Raw genomic sequence first — 15840 nt, forward strand, 5'->3', positions numbered from 1 at the left:
TGTCCCAGAGGATGTAATGTGCTGATGGACCTGTCAAGACTACACATTCTGCTCTGGAGATAGATATGTACTTCATTCAGTTCACGTGGACTGAGAAGCAAGAGGGATGTAGCCTAAATGAGAGTTTGGACTTTGCTGGAAGAAGGGGAAATGGAAATAGGGGAGATAATATTTTTTAATACTGTTAAGTTCTGGGATACATGTGCAGAGCATGCAGGTTTGTTACATAGATATACACATGCCATGGTGGTTTGCCACACCCATCAACCCATCATCTACTTTAGGTATTTCTCCTAATGCTATCCCTCCGCTAGGCTCCCACCCCCAACATGCCCCAGTGTATGATGTTCCCCTCCCTGTGTCCATGCGTTCTCATTTTTCAACTCCCACTTGTGAGTGAGAACATGTGGTGTTTGGTTTTTCTGCTGAGAGTGATGGTTTCCAGCTTGACTCATGTACCCACAAAGGACATGAACTCATCCTCTTTTATGGCTTCATAGTATTCCATGGTGTATGTGTGCCACATTTTCTTCATACAGTCTATTGTTGTTGGGCATTTGGGTTGGTTCCAAATCTTTGCTATTGTGAACAGTGCTGCAATAGACATACATGTGCATGTGTCTTTATAGTAAGAATGATTTATAATCCTTTGTATATATACCCAGTAATGGGATTGCTGGGTCAAATGATCCTTGAGAAATGACCACACTGTCTTCCACAACAGTTGAACTAATTTACACTCCCACCAACAGTGTAAAAGCATTCTATTTCTCTACATCCTCTCCAGCATCTGTTGTTTCCTGACTTTTTAATGATCATCTTTCTGACTGACAAGATGATATCTCTTTGTGGTTTTTATTTGTATTTCTCTACTGACCAGTCATGATGAGGTTTTTTCATGTTTGGTGGCCACTTAAATGTCTTCTTTGGAGAAGTGTCTGTTTATATCCTTTGCCCATGTTTTGATGGGGTTGTTTCTTTCTTGTAAATTTGTTTAAATTCTTTGTAGATTCTCGATATTAGCCCTTTGTTAGATGAATAGATTGCAAAAATTTTCTCCCAATCTGTAGGTTACTTGTTCACTCTGATGATAGCTTCTTTTCCTGTCCAGTAGCTTTTTAGTTTAATGAGATCCTATTTGTCAATTTTGGCTTTTGTTGCCATTGCTTTTGGTGTTTTAGTCATGAAGTCCTTGCCTATGCCTATGTCTTGAATGGTATAGCCTAGGTTTTCTTCTAGGGTTTTTATGGTTTTAGGTCTTACATTTAATTCTTTAATCCATCTTGAGTTAATTTTTGTACAAGCTGTAAGGAAGGGGTCCAGTTTCAGTTTTCTGCATATGGCTAGCCAGTTTTCCCAACAGCATTTATTAAATAGGGAGTTCTTTCCCCATTGCTTGTTTTTGTCAGGTTTGTCAAAGATTGGGTGGTTGTAGATGTGTGGCATTATTTCTGAGGCCTCTGTTTTGTTCCATTAGTCTATATACATGTTTTGGTACCAGTACCATGCTGTTTTAGTTACTGTAGCCTTATAGTATAGTTTGAAGTCAGGTAGCATGATGCCTCCAACTTTGTTCTTTTTGCTTAGTATTGTCTTGGCTATCTGGGGTCTTTTTTAGTTTCATATGAAATTTAAAGTTGTTTTTTTCTAATTCTGTGAAAAAATCAGTGGCACCTTGATGGGGATAGCATTGAATCTATAAATTACTTTGGGCAGTATGGCCATTTTCACGATATTGATTCTTCCTGTCCATGAGCATGGAAGAGGAGGTGGAGTGGCCGAATAGGAACAGCTCCAGTCTGCAGCTCCCAGCAAGATCAATGCAGAAGGTGGATGATTTTTGCATTCACAATTGAGGTACCAGGCTCATCTTATTGGGACTGGTTGGATAGTAGATGCAGCCCACAAAGGCTAAGCCAAAGCAGGGTGGGGTGTTGCCTCACCCAGAAAATGCAAGGGGTTGGGGAGCTTCCTACCCTAGCCAAGGGAAGTTATGAGGGACTGTGCTGTGAAGAACAGTGCATTCCAGCCTGGATACAACCCTTTTCCCACAGTCTTTGCAACCCACAGACCAGGAGATTACCTCGGATGCCTACACCACCAGGGCCCTCGTTTTCAAGCACAAAACTGAGTCATCCTTTGGGCAGAAACCAAGCTAGCTGAAGGAGCATTTTTTTTTTTTTGTATCCAAGTGGTACCTGGAAAGCCAGGAAGACAGAATCGTTCACTCCCCTGAAAAGGGGGCTGAAGCCGGGGAGCCAAGTGGTCTAGCTCAGTGTATTCCCACCTCCATGGAGCCCAGCAAGCTAAGATCCACTGGCTTGAAATTCTTGCTGCCAGCACAGCAGTCTGAAGTCAACCTGAGATGCCCCAGCTTGTTGGAGGGGGTGGGGCATCCATCATTACTGAGGCTTGAGTAGGCAGTTTTCCCCTCACAGTGTAAACAAAGCTGCCAGGAAGTTCAAACTGAGTGGAGCCCACTGCAGCTCAGCAAAGCTGCTGTAGCCAGACAGCCTCTCTAGATTCCTCCTCTCTGGACAAGGCATATTATCGGTGCAGCTTCAGCAGACTTAAATGTTCCTGCCAGCCGGCTCTGAAGAGAGCAGTAGATTCCCCAGCACAGTGCTCAAGCTCTGCTAAGGGACAGACTGCCTCCTCAAGTGGGGCTGTAACCCCCGTGCCTCCTGACTGGGAAACACCTTCCAGCAGGGGTCAACAGACACTGCATACAGGAGAGCTCCAGCTGGCATCTGGCAGGTGCCCTTCTGGGACAAAGCTTACAGAGGAAGAAACAGGCAGCAACCTTTGCTCTTCGGCAGCCTCCGCTGGTGACACCCAAGCAAACAGGGTCTGGAGTAGACCTCCAGCAAACTCCAGTAGACCTGCAGCAGAGGGGTGCAACTGTTAGGAAAACTAACAAACAAAAGGGAATAGCATCAACATCAACAGAAAGGACATCCACATAGAAAACCATCAGAAGGTCTCCAATATGAAAGACCAAAGGTAGATAAATCCATGAAAATGAGGAAAAAAACAGAGCAAAAAGGCTGAAAATTCCAAAAACCAGAAAGCCTCTTCTCCTCTAAAGGATCACAACTCCTCGCCAGCAAGGGAACAAAACTAGACAGAGAATGAGTTTGATGAATTGACAGAAGTAGGCTTCAGAAGGTGGGTAATAACAGACTCTGCTGAGCTAAAGGAGCATGTTCTAACTCAATGCAAGGAAGCTAAGAATCTTGAAAAAATGTTAGAGGAATTGCTAACTAGAATAACCAGTTTAGAGAAGAACGTAAGTGACCTGATGGAGCTGAAAAACATAGCATGAGAACTTTGTGAAGCATATACAAGTATCAATAGCCGAATCAATTAAGCAGAAGAAAGGATATCAGAGATTTGAAGAACAACTTAATAAAATAAAGCGTAGAGACAAGATTAGAGAAAAAAGAATAAAAAGGAATGAACAAAGCCTCGAAGAAATATGGGACTATGTGAAAAGACCAAACCTACATTTGATTGGTGTACCTGAAAATGACAGGGAGAAAGGAACCATGTTGGAAAACACTCAATGAGGATATTATCCAGGAGAACTTCCCCAACCCTAGCAAGGCAGGCCAACATGTAAATTCAGGAAATATAGAAAACACCACAAAGATACTCCTTGAGAAGAGCAAACCCAACACACATAATTGTCAGATTCACCAAGGTTGAAATGAAGGAAAAAGTGTTAAGGGCAGCCAGAGAGAAAGGTCATGTTACCCACAAAGGGAAGCCCATCAGACTAACAGTGGATCTCTTTGCAGAAAACCTATAAGCCAGAAGAGACTGGTGCCAATATTAAACATTCTTAAAGAAAATAATTTTCAACCAGAATTTCATGTCCAGCCAAAAAAATTCTTTACAGACAAGCAAATGCTGAGAGATTTTGTCAACACCAGTACTGCCTAAAAAGAGCTCCTGAAGGAAGCCCTAAATATGGAAAGGAAAAACTGGTACTAGCCACTGCAAAAACATATCAAATTGTAAAGACCATTGACAGTATGAAGAAACTGCATCAACTAATGGGCAAAATAACCAGCTAACATTAAAATAGCAGGATCAAAATCACACATAACAATATTAACCTTAAATGTAAATGGGCTAAATGCCCCAAGTAAAAGACACAGACTGGCAAGTTGGAAAATGAGTCAAGACCCATCAGTGTGCTGCATTCAGGAGACCCATCTCACAGCAAAGACACGTACAGGCTCAAAATAAAGGTATAGAGCAAGATTTACCAAACAAATGGAAGGCAAAAAAAACGCAGGGATTGCAATCCTAGTCTCTGATAAAACAGACTTTAAACCAACCAAAATCACAAAAGACAAGTGCATTACATAATGATAAAGGGATCAATGCAACAAAAAGAGCTAAGTATACTAAATATACATGTACCTAATACAGGAGCACCCAGCTTCATAAAGCAAGTTCTTGGAAACCTACAAAGAGACTTAGACTCCCACACAATAAATAGTGGGAGAGTTTAACGCCCCACTGTCAATATTAGACAGAGTAAAGAGACAGAAAATTAACAAGGTTATTCAGAGGAGATACATTTTTTATGGAAAAGTTATCATAGGGGAAGTATACTTTTAGAGCTGTTCCTTATGAAACAGAAATCTTTTAACTATTAGGAAAATTCAAGCTATATAAAACAGTATAATTAGAACATTAAGCTTTACAGGTGGTCTCATTTAAATGTCTCTTACTGGTAGAGCAACTAAAGGCCAGAGAGGTCATGAAATGTTTTCTATATTATGCAGCTTTAACTAATTTGATTTGAAGATTGACAAGCTCCACTATTTTTGATGAAAAGGAATTTTGAGCTTCAATTCATACCCATATTATAGCACTTACTATACCATATTAGAAATATCATTTTTCACTGGAGCTCTTTAAATCAGAGAGGGTATTTTATTCTGTGGAATATAGTATATTTTTCAGTGATTTAAAATTTTATTTGGTAAAAGAAAGAGCAAAATAAAATGAGTGAAGTAATGAGTGATGATTAATTCCATAGGATTGGCAAATCCAGAAGGCTATGTTAATCTAATCATCTGTTCCCCAATACTGACTTGAAAATGCTGCTTGTATGTCTCTGTCTCTGGAAGATAATGCATCAATAAATTCAAACTTGATGTGAAGTCACTGAGAGATTTGAGGAGGGTGTGATGTTAAGGGGAATGTATCTAAACTGAGACTCTATTTGAAGATATAGTTTATCATTGTTTAATGCCTAAAGAAGGATCAGTCAGGGAGAAGGGCTTTTAATTCCTTCTGAAAGATGATAAAGTCAACAGTAAGTGAGATCAGGCACTTAGAGGAATATGTTGAACCCTGAATTTGCTCAGTAACTATCTTTTTGACAGACTGACTGATCCTCACATGTAAGTAGTCTGTAGTTTCAGTTTTCTGGAGAAATTTTTCTTCATGGAGGCTCTGCCTTGTTTCTCAGGAGAGAGAGAATGTTGTAATAACTCAGTATGTGCCTCCTGCAGATGTAACACATAAAGTTGCTCCTGAATTAGATGAATCTTCTTCTATGCAATATAATAAAATTAGCATCATAAAATGATAGCTTGGGTTCAAGCAAATCAATAGATATTATTTCTTTATTTTACAATTTCTTCCATTTTGTTACTGAAAAAAATTTTTTTTTCTACTTGAGTGACTTTTAGGACTAGAATTTAATAAACACTTCAATATAAGTCAGGTTGGATGAAGTACTTACTGTCATATGTAACTTACCAAAAATAAAATACAAAACTGCACACATAAGGAAAATGAAACATTACACTCTGGGGACTTCCTTTTAATGAACATATGGCTTATATATGACGAAAAAGAAAAAAAATCACTGTTGTAGCATACCTTAGGATGTCTGCCTGCTCTAAATGGCCTGGCAAATTTTAAAAAGTTAAACATGAGTAATATTCAAATTTATCCAATAAGTAGATTCCCTGAAAGAGGTATCGTCTATAATCACATTAAATGTAAATGGGTAAGCACTTCAATAAAAGGCAGAAATTGTTAGACTGAATAAAAGAAACTGAGACCCAACTACACATTGTCTACAGATAATGTATTTTAATTATAAAAACACATGTTGACAGTAAAAGAATGGAAACAGATGTTCGTTGATTATATATATACATCTACCATTGAGAAGGAGGAAAACTAGCTCATTTTAAAAAATCCAATTTAGTCCAAATTCATTTCCTATATTTTGTGCTATAGGGAAGATTGTCTGAAGACATCTTTCTTTTATATTTGCTTCTGTTTCTTGGATAGTACTGACTGATTTGCTACACCTGAGCACTGATTTTGAAATATACATTCACACATGTAATTATTTATTCACTCAATAATTCCTCCAGCATTTGCTGAAAAATGCCTTCAGCACTGAGAATGCATTGAGATTTCTACATTCACTTTAGGTGTATCTTCATTTAACAAAATTCTGGAAACTAACCCAGTCATGTTTTTGCATTTGTACATTTGTCAAGTTCCAACCTTTGTGACAGTAAGTAGAACAGCATTCCTACAATCTTGACTGTGCAAAGAGTAGATTCTTGTGATTCATATGTTGGGGAGCCTATTCACCCCTCTGGAAACAATTATAGAATTCTGGATGTCTACAGCCTTTCCACAGGTACTCCAAAATGAAAAAGCGATCTTTAGCAAATCATTCTATTCAGAGAACCGAAGTGGTGTTTTAAAAGTAATAAACAAATAACCACTCTTTTTATCATGTAAATAATTCTTAATTGAATATGGAAGCCTGGAAGACTGTGTAGATAACAAAGCCTAGCTCAAGCACAGTGGTATTTATCCATCATCTGGTAAGCAGTCCTTGCTTTCCAGCTCCCAGCCCAGCACTAAAAACAGTTTTCATAATCTTAAAGAGTAATTAGCATGCTAATCCCAGATAGCCAGAATTGTCTTTTTAATTAACAATAAAATTATTTGAATAAAGATTTAGCCTTTATTAGGCTATACAGTCATATGACAATCTTTTCTCTGTCTTATATTTTCAGCCCTGGAAATTTTCATTGAAAAATGTGTTTTCCTGAATGTAGCATCTCAGGTATTATTATAAGGAATGGCCTATATATCTAAGTGGCATAATATTATTTGAAACATCTCTGCCACAAACTATAAATCAATATAGTAAACTTAAAGCAATCTCTAAAAATAGATAAATGAGGTAAAACTAATAAGATAATTGTATAGACAAAGCAAAATCTGAAAATATTTGCAATTAATTCAAGGCAGGAAATAAGTAAAAAAGTAAAAATGAAACAAGCAGAAAAAAAACCAAGGTGTTAAATTTAAACTCAAACACATTAATAATCATTTTATTAATGGGTAAATACTCCAATTTAAAAGCAGGAATTTTCAATGTAAGTAAAAAAGACTCAACTGTATGCTGCATGCTGTCTACACAAAATGTATTGTAAAGATAAAAATGCAGAAAGGTTAAAACTGGGGTCAGTTGGGGGGAAATAGGGGAGGGACGGTGGGGGGGGTGGGAAGCTGGGGAGAGATAGCAAGAGGAGAAATGCCAGATGTAGGTGATGGGGAGGAAGGCAGCAAATCACACTGCCACGTGTGTACCTATGCAACAATTTTGCATGTTCTTCACATGTACCCCAAAACCTAAAATGCAATAAAATAAATAAATGGGGAAAAAAAAACTGAAAGAATGAGAAAAAATATATAATTGAAACATTATTCAAAAGAAAGCTGGAGAGGCTATATAACAGACTTTGGGGCAAGAAATATTACCAGATATAAAGGTGGAAATTTTGTAACAATAAAGATCAATTCATCAAGAAAATATCACACTTCTTATATGTGTATGCAACTAATAAGCAAATGTTAAAATACATGAAATAAAAACCTATTAATGTAAAAAGATAAATATGGAAATCCACAATTGTAGTTGAAAAGTTCAGCTTCCTCTAACAGTAATTGATAGAGAAAGTTTTAAAAAGTTACCTTACAGAATAAGTGAACAAACTGTCATCTGAATTGACCTAAGTGATTTTATAGAACACTGCATTCTAAAAGAATTTCTAAAAAAAAAAAAAAACAAAAAAACACACATTCCTTACAAATAACAGAAAATTCACCAAGAAGTATAACCAATATCTGTGTTCGTTATCTATTGTTGCATAACAAATTTTACCGGACTTAATAATTAAAAACAACAAACATTCATTATGGCACAGTTTCTGTAAGTCAAGAATCTGGGAGCAGCTTAACTGGGTGGTTCTGGCTATGGGTCTTTTATGATGCTACTGCAGTTAAGATGTCAGCTGGGGCTACACTCATCAAAATCGCTGACTCAGAGGAGTTCTACTTTCAAGGTCATTCACCTGCCTTGGGGCAGCCCCAGATGCTGTGCTCCAAGGTCAGTCACATGAGCCTCTGCACAGAACAGTCACCCAAAATGGCAACTGGCTTGCCCCCCTGAGTGAGAGGTCCAAGGAAGAGTGTCTAAGACAGAAGCTGTAGTCATTTTATAGCCTAATTTCAGAAGTGAGATTCCAGTACATCTGCCCTATTCTATTTCCTAGAAGCTATTCGCTAAATCCAGCCTGAAATCAAAGTCAGGGGTTACACAAGGACCTGAATGCAGGAGCCAGTGATTACTGGTGGATCATCTTAAGAGCTGCCTACCACAGAATGTATGCTAGAACATTAAAAAAAGTCTTGAAAAATTTAGAAGCATAGACAAATGATGGAGGTACATTCACTGGCAACAATAGAATTGATTAGAAATAAATGACAAGAAGTTATACAGAAAAATCCCCTGTTATTTGGCATTTGTTCATATACTTTTTAAAAATGCATGGGTCAAAGACAAAAATCACAAAGAAAATTAGAAAATAATGTAAACCAGTTGAAAAGAAAACACAATATTCTACTGAAAATGAAAACGAAAGTGCCAATCTGAGAGAAAATGTCAGAGATACATATATCTGGCAAAGTGCTTGAATTTGTTATACACTTAATAAACTCTTGACAACTTGACAATAAGACAAACACAATTAAAAAGTTAGAGAAAGGTTTGGCCAGTCATTTTACAAAAAAACATAAATGACTCTCAAAAGCATTATGCTTAGCCACAGAAGCCAGATATTAAAGAGTAAATACTGTATAATTTCATTCATATTAAATTATAGAAAGGCAAAACAGAAGATCATTTGTTGCCAGAGGTGAAGAATATTAACTGCAAAAAAAATGCATGAAATAATTTTTGGGGGTGATGGGAAAAAATTCAGGGAATAAGATCAAACCCAGAATGCTGCCAGTAGAATGTGTGGCCACAGGCTCACGATCAGACTAAAGCCATGGTTGTAATTTGGTTGAGATTTCAGGAAATTGTGGAAGAGTGTCTCGTTTTTCCTCTCAGTAGAAAATGCTTCTAAGAATTTTAAGGACAACACTCTTACTCTCTCTGCTGTGAGCTTCTGTATCTTCACAAGTAACCCCAAATAGAGAAAGACTCCACTCAGAGAAATAGGTGGATGTCGCTTTTGTCTAATGAATTTGATTGTAATTTGTACACAGTCCACATATATTAAAAGGAATTATAACGGCTTGGACTGAAAGGAACAGATACTGCTCAAAACATAAAAAGGCTTTTGAGTCCCCAAATTCCAATGGACAGGAAGCAGGCTAAGGACACTACTCAGCTGCAAACATGGGTCATTTCTTAAGGAACAGGAGGATGACTCAGAAGGTAGTGACAAGAGGTCATAGTGTGTGGCCAGGTGTGTGTGGCCACCCTGGGGAACATATTTGGGTCCTAATCAACATATGCCCTACATTCTGAGTCAGATGAAATGGTAGCTTGTTTCTACTGGATCTCAGAATTTTGTCATCCCAGTGACTGCAATGTCACTCACATTGTCCTGCCTCTTTTTAAGTGGTGGTATGTACTGTGGTTCCCTAGATCATGTCTTCTCATTGTAAGGTGGAAATGTGAGGGCATATAGCTGGTTTCTTTATCTGATGGTCTTCTGATCAAGAGGAAGTTCCACCCTAACTCTACTAGCCTCATCCTATTTGCGTTAGAAGCTAGTTGCTAAATACAGCAGCTTTACTTGATTTACATGATGAGATTCTGAACTTAAAGTATAATACTGATGGTGATGAGACTTTGGGAGTTTAGGGAGATTGGTAAGTGTATTTCGAAAGTGAGAGGAAAATGCATCATCCTTGGCTAGAGGACTAAGGTGGTAGTTACTCTCCCAAAATGGCCCCAGTGAACCTCTCTTGGTCTAAGTTCTACCAAAGTAGACATGTGCTATCTCTGTGATTTGCTTTAAGCAATTGGATGTCATACAAGTGACTCTGGTCCATTTTCTGGTGTAAGCCATAAGAAGGCCTGGTAGCTTCTGCTTTGCTTTTTAGGATAACCCCGTGCCGCCGTATAAAAATGTTGGCTATTTTCTTGGAGAGTCGAATTGGAGATGCAGTTGTCACAGCATCCCAGCAGCTGAGCTGAGATACTCAGCTTTCTTCAGCAAAGTGCCAGGCATGTAGTGAGACATCTTGGACATTGCAGACCCAGTTTGCACCACATGGAGCTGGGCCTAGTTGATTCACAAAATAGTGGAGATGATAAAATGATGTCCTTTTGAGCTACTAAGTTTTGGGGTGATTTGTTATTCAGCAACAGAATACTGGGCCTCTAAGTCACTCACTATATAAGAACATAAGATTATATTAAATACAAATGAATAAATTTGCTAATTTTGATTTCCTCACTTTGAATTTTACTAATCTTAAATATTTTTCTCTGACATAAATTTTATTGGTAGCCACCAATATTAAAGCTTTGTACAGTTGTTGTTGTATTGATTACTATTCTTTAGGTTTTTTGGCTTCTTTATTAAGGTTGCTTTTTTCAAAGTTAAGTGACAGTTTAAGCCATTTCTAGATCTTGGCAGGAAAGACGATACCAGATGTCACATATGTGATGAAAATACCCATAATCTTCTTGTCATGAAAATATATTTTTAAAATCCTTTAGCGGAAGTTTAGATATGTACTGGTTTATCTGTCATAGGGAAAAAGATAATTTTAAAAATACATAAAGTATTTTTAAGATTTCTAAACATTTTTAACAGTGTTCTTTTAATGGTGAAAATTGGATAAAAAGGCTTAAATATGCTCTAAAAATGTAAATTCTTCTTTTGGAAGTTTCTAGCATTAGAACCTGGCATATTAGCCGGGATGAAATATATATGGAGTCTTTGTGATGATCAAAAAGAGTGATTCTTTAATAAGCTGGTACTCCAAAAACTTTCCGATAGGTCTCAATGCTTCCATATCGGTTTAATTATATGAGACTCTTATAAAGAGCTACATTCTTTGTCTTATTCCCCAAGGAAGAACATTCCAGGGCATAATTCTGTTCTCTTATCAGCAAAATCTTGGGATTATCTCTAGCTTCTTAATTATTTTTCTATTCTCAAAATCATGCAAAAAGTTACTTAGAAGCTTTAGGTACTTGGTTTGAGTCAGCATATCTTTGCATGCATACAGACACTGCATTCTGGAACTTATCCAGTGCTATCTAGTTGATTTAACCTAACTTCATTTTTATGTTAAGTAGGTCATGACTGGCAGAGCCAAGAGAAAGCTAATAAACAAATGTTAACTTTCTATAAAGTAAGAATTCCATCAAGACTGAGCTGCCCTCCAAATGCCCTCAAAATTTAAAAGAAAATCTCTAAATTATCAGCCAGAATTTCTTACATTTTCAGACTTCTCTGGGAGTATCATCATCATAATAATATTGGATTTGAAAGATATTACTTTTCTTTTAAGGGAAGAGCCATCAGGATTAGAATCTGTTGGCAAGTATGCCTACTAAATAGGTTGAGTGTGTAGTCTTTGGCAAGACAGAAACAAGAAGATATGTGAGCGATTCTGGCTGTACAAAAATAAAGTATCACATCCAAGTTCTTTCTAGAGGATAACACCAAGACCTTGATTTTTAAGCAATTAAATTGGAAAAGAAACACTTTATTAGCTCAGATACTAAACTCTTCCTTAAAAATTCTTAGTGAACAGATGAACACTCTGAAAAATAGACAAATTATCCTGTTTCTCCATTGCATGTTCAGAAGAAACACAATAAATAGAAAATTTATAGAAATCTAAATGACCAATAAATGTACAAAGCCCTGACTAATCTCACTAAAATTCAAGAATATGCAAAATTTAAAATAAGATATTTTAATTAATCAGGGATGAAAATGAAAAAATCATTTTTAATTAAGCAATCAGAAAGTATGAAAAAATTATATTGTGCTTTGTATGTGTACTTTTGAGCTAGCAATTCCACTTAACATTTTCTGTCTTATAAAAAAATACCCATATCTGCACTCATAAGACTAAACACTGTTGCACTATTTCACAAAATGGGCACATGGAAGCAATCTAGGTATCTATTAATAGGAGAATGATTAAATAAATGAGAAAAATCTACACTATAAAGCATTTTAGAAGAATACATTAGACACAGATTTAGATATATTGAAGAAAAGGTGCCCAAGATATTAAGTACAAAAGCAAGTTGCAAAACAAAATACAGTCTTTTTAATTTTTTTATTATTATTATACTTTAAGTTCTGGGGTACATGTGCAGAACATGCAGGTATATTACATAGGTATACATTTGTCATGGTGGTTTGCTGCACCCATCACCCCATCATCTACATTAGGTATTTCTCTTAATGCTATCCCTCCCCTAGCCATACATTTCCATATGATCATATATGCCTTATGATACTTGTATACGATATGATGTACATGTACCATACTGATTGTAGTAACCCTTGGGGAAGGAAGTGGAAGATATAGTGGGGTAAGGGCTATGCATATAATAACTGTAATTATGGAGAAGTAAAAAGGATGGGGGAAAATCCATGGTGTTACTTGAAATAATCCCATCTTTGGTTTTAAGCAATCAATGCTTAAGTGAATTGTAATTAATTATTTTCACAGTTCTAACTTCCAACATAACGTTGGTATTTGGTATAGAATATAAAGGTAACTTTTAAGGGCCTTTGTCTAATGTACCAGATATAAAACTTTCCTAAATCAAAACAACAAGCATGATTGGCTGTAGAGAACAATGCCGACTGCTTAAGCTTTGTGACTTTTAGCATGTTGCTTCATCTGTACCACTCTCTCTTCACTTATAAATTGGGGGATGAAATGTATTTAGTAAGTTCCCAGGAAAAAGCAAAGAACATATTGTTGGACAACATTTCATACACTGCCAAGCAACATCCACAAAAAAACAAACTGATCTATTTTCATTTGTTCACAATAAATACACCAATCTTAGAAGTTTAAAGCATTTCTTCCCATGACTGACTAGAACAGTGTGAAGAAAGCTAAGGAGCACCAACTCAAATGACACACAATTAAATGGCATCCTAAAGATATTTGATTGTAGTCTGTTTCTTTCCTCATCACGTCTTTCATTTGAAGTGTGGATTTAAGAAATAAAAATATGGACCCAAGTATAATGAATGTTTTCATATTCCTGCAGAGTCCAAAGTTGACCAGAACGCAGACAGCCAGCTAGCAAAAGAAGTTTGCAAAGTAAATTGGAAATGAGCATTGTCTTTTGGTGACGTGTTTGAAACACTGCAAAATTTGCATTATAGATTGAGTTCAACATTATGTTGTCTCAAGCTGTAAGATCTTCAGTGTCGATCTTCGGGATAAACAAGGAAGATTGATTATGTGTACTAAGAGCTAGGAACAGGGATGCCAAAGGGATTAGAACCTGTTAATAGAAAGCAAAGCCAATATATAAAAGGTGATCATTTTGCATATATCATCCAGCTACATCAGGGTGACTGTACAAATGATGAGAGTAACTTGGGAACTTTTATTTATAAATATTTTAATTTTTAGAAAATATTAAATATCTGATCTAAATAATTGTCTGAATGCATGAATAAGTCAGCTAATTGTGCTCTGTGATTTCAATAACCTGAATTTTTAAAAATATAATTAATATTTGAAGGTCTGTTTTACACTTTGCCTTTATTGTTTTGTAAAAGAAATTTTTGGGTTTTTTTTTTTTTTGAGGAAAAGGCATACATATTTTAAAAGGAAGTAATGACTAGCATCTCTATTCTATTGTTTTTGTTGCAAAATACGGTTTCTTTTTAGGTAAGCCAATTCTCCCTTCAGATTAGAAAACTGATGATGAAGCAAAAATCTTTACACTTTGAAGTCAGAAGAAACAGCTTGCAGGGTTGACAGAGGCAAGGGGAGGGAAATGTGCATGGAGTTGCTAAGGAATCCAGAAACACAGCATGACATTTAAGTTAGTTAGAAGGGAGGGAAGCTGAATCCCTGAAATACAAATAATGTTAGTTAACATTTATTTTACTCTGAAAGTATGTGTCTTCAATTAAAGAAGTATCATGTTATTCATTAATTTATAAACTGTGTGAATTAAAAATTATTAAATATCTAGGCTCAGAAGTAAATTGTGTGTTTGTGTGCCTGTGGGTGTATAGTTCAGAGAAAGTGATTGTAAGAAAGGGGAACATGTATTAATGAATATTTTGGAGGGCCTCTATCATAAATCATGAATAGCTACTCACGAAAGATTGTATCAGACCCACTGAACAAATGGTCAACATGCCCCATAAGGACTTTAGATCAACTATGGACTACATTTATACAGTGGTCTCATAAGATTGTAATGGAGCTGAAAAATTTGTTATCACCTAGTGAGGTCATAGCTGTCATAACTTTGTAGTACAACACATTACTCACTTGGTGGTGGTGGTGCTGGTGTAAATCAACCTACTGCATTGGCAGTTTTATAAAAGTATAGCACATACAATTATGTACAGTACATAAAACTTGATAATGATAATAAATGATTATATCACTGGTTGATAATATATATTTTATTATGACGTTAGAATGCGTTCCATTTATTAAAAAAAGTTAATTGTAAAACAGTCTCAGGCAGGTCCTTCTGTAGGTATTCCAGAAGAAGACATTGTTACCAAAGGAGTTGATGACTTCATGTGTACTAACTACCCCGAAGCCCTTCCAGTGGGACAAGATGTGGAGGTAAAAGACAGTGATACTGATGACCATGACCCTGTGGAGGCCTATATTTATGTGTGCTCTTCTGTCTTAAATACTAACAGTAAAAATAAAAATAAAAATTTTAAACATTGAGAAAAAGCTTTTAGAACAAGGATATAAAGAAAATATTTGGCTGGGTGCAGTGGCTCACACCTGTAATCCCAGCACTTTTGGAGGCCAAGGCCAGAAGATCGCTTGAGGTCAGGAGTTTGAGACCAGCCTGGACAACATGGTGAAATTACATCTTTGCTAAAAATACAAAAAATTAGCCAGGTCTAGTGGTGCATGCTTGTAATCCCAGCTATTTGGGAGATTGAGGCAGAAGAATCACTTGGACCTGGAAGGTGGAGGTTGCAGTGAGTCGAGATCATGCCACTGCACTCCAATATGGGTGACCGAGTGAAAGTCTGACTCAAAAAAAAAAAAAAACAACGAAAGAAAAAGAAAGTATTTTTGTACAGCTGTACAGTGTATTTGTGTTTTAAGCTATATTATTAACAGAGTAAAAAATTAAAACATTGATAAAGTAATAAAGTTACAGTAAGCTGTTTAGTTTATTATTGAAGAAAGAAAATATTTTAATACATTGAATGTAGCCAAAGTTTACAGTGTTTATAAAGCCTAGGGTAGCATACAGTAATGTCCTAGGCC

At 36.4% G+C, this 15840-nt stretch overlaps 1 protein-coding gene across 4 annotated transcripts in view; it reads left to right on the top strand.

Annotated features, from left to right (window-relative positions):
* THEMIS (thymocyte selection associated) overlaps positions 1 to 15840 on the top strand; it is a 223582-nt gene that overhangs the window by 137647 nt on the left and 70095 nt on the right. The window lies entirely within an intron of this gene.

This window comes from Sapajus apella, unplaced genomic scaffold (assembly GCF_009761245.1).
Source record: "Sapajus apella isolate SASKATOON/1434 unplaced genomic scaffold, GSC_monkey_1.0 scaffold6, whole genome shotgun sequence".
Lineage (NCBI taxonomy): Eukaryota > Metazoa > Chordata > Mammalia > Primates > Cebidae > Sapajus > Sapajus apella.